Raw genomic sequence first — 6,077 nt, forward strand, 5'->3', positions numbered from 1 at the left:
AATTTATTGTTTCATATATATGTTACAATTCCTCATGTTTTCAATGAATGAATAAAAAGAAATTCTGAAAAAATAGTAATTCTGCACAGGCAACAAAATCTAGAGAAAAAATTTTGAACAATGAAATAATATGTTTGACAGTATTTAAGAATGAACTGCAGAACACATAAAAGATGAAGAAAAAGTATTCATCCAGGATGTGGAAGACATTTTATCTTGGTGACATCTCAAGTATCTTTTATAAACAAATTAAACTACTTGGCAGTACCCATGATATACTGGCTCCAGTATACCTGAATGCATTCAATGTACATGGAATTTTGCTAGATAATTCAATTATTTACTTCCCATACTAAATGAGATGTTCAGGATATTTGAACTGCATGACTTCAAGATAACACAAACATTGATCATAGAATCTTTATTGCATCTTGACTTCATCCAGAAGGATAGAGAAACATATATGCCTGTGTTGGATTATTTTAATGGAATTTTATTGAGATCTATTAACACATCACATAATGCATCCAAAGTATACAATAAATGCCTCACAGTGTCATCATATAATTTTGTATTCATCACCAAAATCAATTTCAGATCATTTTCATTACTTCCCCAAAATTACAAAAATAAAAATAAAAAGCAATACCCAAAATATCCCACATCCCCACTTTCCCCATTATTTATATTTTTTGTCTTTATTATTCATCTGCCCATACACTGGATAAAAGGAGTGTCAATCACAGAGTTTTCATAATAACGTGGTCACATGATAAAAACTCTATAGTTACACAATCATCATCAAGGATCAGGGCTACTGTATTACAATTCAACAGTTTTCAGGTATTTCCTTCTAACTATTATAATACACTAAACACTATAAAGGAATATCTATATAATGCATAAGAATAACTTCCATAATGACCTCTCAACTCCATTTGAAAACTCTTAGCCACTGAAACTTTAATTTCTTTCATTTCTTTTCTCCTGTTTGGTCAAGAAAGCATTCTCGGTCCTATGATGGCAGGGCCAGGCTCATCCCTGGGAGTCATGTCCCATATTGCCAGGGAGACATACAGCCCTGGGAGTCATGTTCCATGTTGAGGTGGAGGTTAGTAATGAGTTAATTTGCAGGTTTTGCTTTATTGGCATATGATGGATTATTGAGCACAAGTGTGAGTTCATGATTGCAACAACATATGTAATTGATTTTTTCCTGTATTTAATGTTATGGATATTAACATGCATTAAAGACACAGAATGTTGGATTATTTTTCCAGAAGAAAAAGAATTTCTCATGATGCCCATCACAAGAGTAGTGTGATGCAAATATACCTGTGATTAGAGAAAATTGCTTCATTTAGTCAAATTATATGCATTTCTTAGTAAGTTGAGGTTGAGGCTACAGCATCAGGTGAAACCTTTATATTTGCTATCTGATTTTCTACTCTACTTATGAAATCCCTTAACCTTAAAAAATGAAGAAATTTTTGCAGAAGTAATTAAGTTAAAGAGGCAATTTCATGGCTCCTTTTCAAGGTAATGTTTCTTTTTCTCAGTATGTTCTGGATTGCCATGTAAATTACATTTGTCCTTTGCATATCTCTTCACCTTGCCAGGAAGTGAAAAGGATCTATCAGCATGGCCAATGTCACCTTGGTGTCAGGATTCCTCCTGGTAGGTTTTTCTGATGTCCCAGAACTTCAGGTTTTTCACAGTATTCTCTTCCTAGTGATTTACTTGGTGGCTGTAATGAGTAACATCATCATCATCATTCTCATCATCCTAGATCTGCAGCTCCATTCACCCATGTACTTCTTCCTGAAGAACTTGTCCTCCTTGGATATCTTCCTTGTGTCAGTACCAATCCCAAATTCATTGTCAACAGTCTAACTCATGACAATTCAATCTCCATTTTAGGATGTGCCTTCCAGCTACTTTTAATGACTTCTTTTTCAGCAGGTGAGATATTTATCCTCACAGCCATGTCTTATGACCACTACATAGCCGTCTGCTATGCTTTGCACTGTGGGGTCATCATGAATGATGGCACTTGTGTGCTGATGGCAAGTGCTTCCTGGGCCATTGGAGGATTATTTGGAGCCATGTACACAGCTGGTACATTCTCCACACCCTTCTGTGACTTTAGTGTGATCCCACAGTTTTTCTGTGATATTCCATCATTAAGGATTTCATACTCTGAAACACTAATGGTAGTATATGCAAGTATTTGGATTGGTATGTGTTTAGGTGTGTCTTGTTTCATCTGTGTTGTCATCTCTTACATTTATATTTTCTCCACTGTGCTGAAGATTCCCACCACAGCAGGCCAGTCAAAAGTTTTCTCTACATGCCTCCCCCATCTCACAGTTTTTACTGTTTTTATCGTAACTGCTTATTTTGTTTATCTCAAGCCATCTTCAAATACACCATCAGTTATTGACAACTTGCTTTCTGTCCCCTACACCATAATACCTCCAATCCTCAACCCTTTATTTTACAGCCTGAGGAACAAGGACATGAAAAGGGCTCTGATGAGGTTGATCTCAAAAACACACATTCAAGAGGCTCACTGTATTTAACACTTCTGAATCTTCCAGTCACATAGTGCCTTACAATTCACAAATAATATTCTCATAAATTACATAATTTTTAACTTTGGAATGACCTGACAAGAGAAAGGAATGGACTCATTTTTGTTGTTTTTGTCATGAAGAAATGAATGCTCATGAGCTGATATGACTGCTTCAAACATCTGATAGTTGCACTATATAATATATAATTATTATATGTTATATAGTTATCTGTGACATCTCACTCTCAAAGAAGTGGTTCTGTTTTCTATGATGTTTTCATTTTTATATTTCAATAACTCATTTTACCTATTTTCTTCATAGATCATGAATGAATGATTCATGAATGTAAAATATTTGAGTTGGTCCAATGTGTATAGTTTCATGAAAAGTATTTAAGCAACCAAAGTGAAATTCATACATGAATTCCTTGCACATCTTGACTGTCTAGCAGTGAGATATAGAAAGAATCAGGCAAAAATAATGCAGCAGTCTAAGGGTTAGTAGACCAGTGTATCAAAATCCAAAAGTTACTCAGGAGAGAAACCCAAAGCAGTGGTAATGTTGTGGATGAAGATACATCTGAGGCAAGTTCTCAAAGATAGAATGTGCTCATCCAGGTAAAAAGAATTTTCCAAATGATACCAGGCAGAGGTCTGAAACTACAAGAACTGTGAGTATCTATGTGTCTACATGTCTGAAATTCATAAAAGCCTTCACATCTCTTTGTGTGAGGTTAATGTTATTTTGTTATATTATTGAGTCTGAAAAGAAGCAATGAGATGTGTTGGCATTATAGCAGAAATTGCACAATTGTAATGGACTTCCTTCTTTGGTCTATTTACTAACATTTAAAATGTGAAATGTTCTTCATCTCCTGTGTAATCTAGCTAGAGATTCTTGTCCTTAACAGAATTATTTGCTTATGTTATATTGACATTCTTCATCCTTAATTATCTTTAAAAAATGCCTAAGGATTTTTGTGTTTTTTTTTTTTATACTAGATCTTATTTTTAGATCAATTTTAGGCTTACAGGAACTTCATGAAGAAAGAACATCATTTTGCCATGTACACAAAGATTCTCCTATTATTAAGATCTGGAATTGGTATGGTATATTATTTACAATTGATGAAGCAATACTGATACATTATTTTTATTAACTAATTCCATAGTTTACATTAGGGTTCAATTTTTTGTTGTAAAGTTCCAAGGGTTTTGACAAAATTAAAATGTAATGAATTAGTCATTAAAGTATTATACAGAATCATTTCCCTGCCATAAAAATTTCCTGTTCTTCACCAATTCAATCTTCCTGCAGTGCCTCTGAATTTTTGCAAAAACTGAACTCTTAACCATCTCCACAGTTTTGTGTTTTCCAGAATGTCATATAGTTGGAATAAAACAATATGTGAGATTTTCAGACTGGTTCCCTTTAAATAGCAGTACAACTTTAAAGTTCCTTCATGTCTTTTTATAGCTTGATAACTCAATTCTTTTTATTGCTGAATAATACTCTATTGTATGGGTCTAACACAATGCATTTGCATATTTACCTATTGAAGGTCATTTGACTGCTTACAATTTCTGGAAATTATGAATAAACTGGTGTAAGTATTCATGTGCATGTTTTTCATGGGTACATGCTCTCATCTCATTTGAGTAAATACCTATGTGCACAATTGATCACTTGCATAGTGAACCTGTGTTGAGCCTTGCAAGAAACTTCCAAGCTGTCTTCTAAAGTGGCTTTACCACTAGCAATGAATGAAAGATCTTATTGCTCCACATTCTTATGAGCATTTGGTATTGGCAGTGTTTTGGATTTTAGCCATCCTATAGAACGTGTATTGTGGTGGTCCATTGTTGTAATTTGTAATTTGCAGTTCTCTAATGACATATGATGTTCAACATATTATCATAATCTTACTTTCCATCTGTATACGTTCTTTGGTGAGGTAGCTGATCAGACCACTGGCCCATTTTTAATAGGCTTATTTATTTTCTTATTGTTGAAACTTAAGTGTTCCTTACATAATTTGTATACAAGTTATGGGGTTTGCAAGTATTTTCTTTCTGTCTATGGTTTCTCTTTTCATTGTGTTATCAGTGTGTTTCACAAAGTAGGAGTTTTAAATTTTTATCAAGTCTAACTTACCAATTTGTTCTTTCATCAATTGTATTTTGGTGTTGTATCTAAAAATTCATCACTAAACACATAGTCACCTATATTTTCTAGAAGTATTATAGCTTTGCATTTTACATTTAGGTCTATGATCCATTTTAAATTATTTTTTTTGTGAAATGTGTGAGGTCTGTCTTCTAGAATTACTTTTTTTGTGGATGTTCAGCTGTTTCAACACCATCTGTTGAAAGGACTATCTCTTTTGAATTCCTTTGTTCCCTTTAAAGGATATGTTTACTTTATGTAAGTCCATTTCTGGGAAGATTTATTCTTTCACCACCTCATCTTGATCACAGTAGCTTTTCAGTAAGTCTTGAAGTTGAGAGGACTTATGCTATTTCTTGAACATAAGTTTTTCTCATTAATGTTATGTTCTTTTTTAATCATGTCACCAATAATTTATTTTCACTTGGATTAAATAAACACATATTGTTTCTCAGCTACATAGCTTATTTAATCATCTACTGAAATATCCTCTGATTTTTAACACTCCAAAATCAGAACCTAAAAATAAAAATAAATAGAAAACTTTTACAGTATATCTTACATGTAAAATTATCTTTAAGTTTTGAGAAAGTCCATGAAAATTTACAAAATGTTTTGTCTCTCTTAATTAAGAGAGACAATATATAATTAAACATAATTATATTTCTTTGGTGTGCACCTATTGCTGAGTTACATTGGAAGAGTTTCAAAATGAAAGAGATTTTTAGCTTGTCTCTACTAAATTTGCATTGCTAAAACTATACAAAATGTATTCTTTATGAGAAGTCTCTGTACAGTTTTCAATGCCTTCATTTTGTATAATATGTTTTTACTTGGGAAATCACTGAAAAATATGCTTGTTCTTGTAGATCAGCAGCTATCTAATGTAGGTGGAAATGTCATAATTAGAAAAACCATCATTTTTAATCACTTTTGTTATTATTGATTCAAGTGAGAGTCTGCAATGGGTACTGAAACCATAAAGGAAGTTGTGGTAGGGGAAAGAGATATTTTTATAGTGACACGATTTCAACCATGAATTACATTCTCTATATTTACAATGGAGAAAATTGATGGTTCCCTCCCTAACCAAGTGCCTAAAATTAGTATCAATAATAGTTAAACCATCTGCCATTATGTCCCTCCTAATATGTTGCAACTAGCAGAACACACCTTCTTTGAAGTATTCTTTTCAAAAATGTTTAACTGGAATCAAATCAAACCCCAGTCTATCTTCCAATTTAAACGAAAACAGGATCAAGGAATAAGTTTAACAATACAAGGGAAACCACTGGAAAAATCCAGAAGATGGGGCATTTTAAAGTAGATTAACCA

The 6,077-nt window shown here is 33.0% G+C and overlaps 1 pseudogene; it reads left to right on the plus strand.

Moving 5' to 3' along the window:
* The first annotated feature begins 1,641 nt into the window (after positions 1 to 1,641).
* LOC119505748 lies at positions 1,642 to 2,582 on the plus strand (annotated as a pseudogene).
* Positions 2,583 to 6,077: the final 3,495 nt, after the last annotated feature.

This window comes from Choloepus didactylus, chromosome 10, assembly GCF_015220235.1.
Source record: "Choloepus didactylus isolate mChoDid1 chromosome 10, mChoDid1.pri, whole genome shotgun sequence".
NCBI lineage: Eukaryota > Metazoa > Chordata > Mammalia > Pilosa > Megalonychidae > Choloepus > Choloepus didactylus.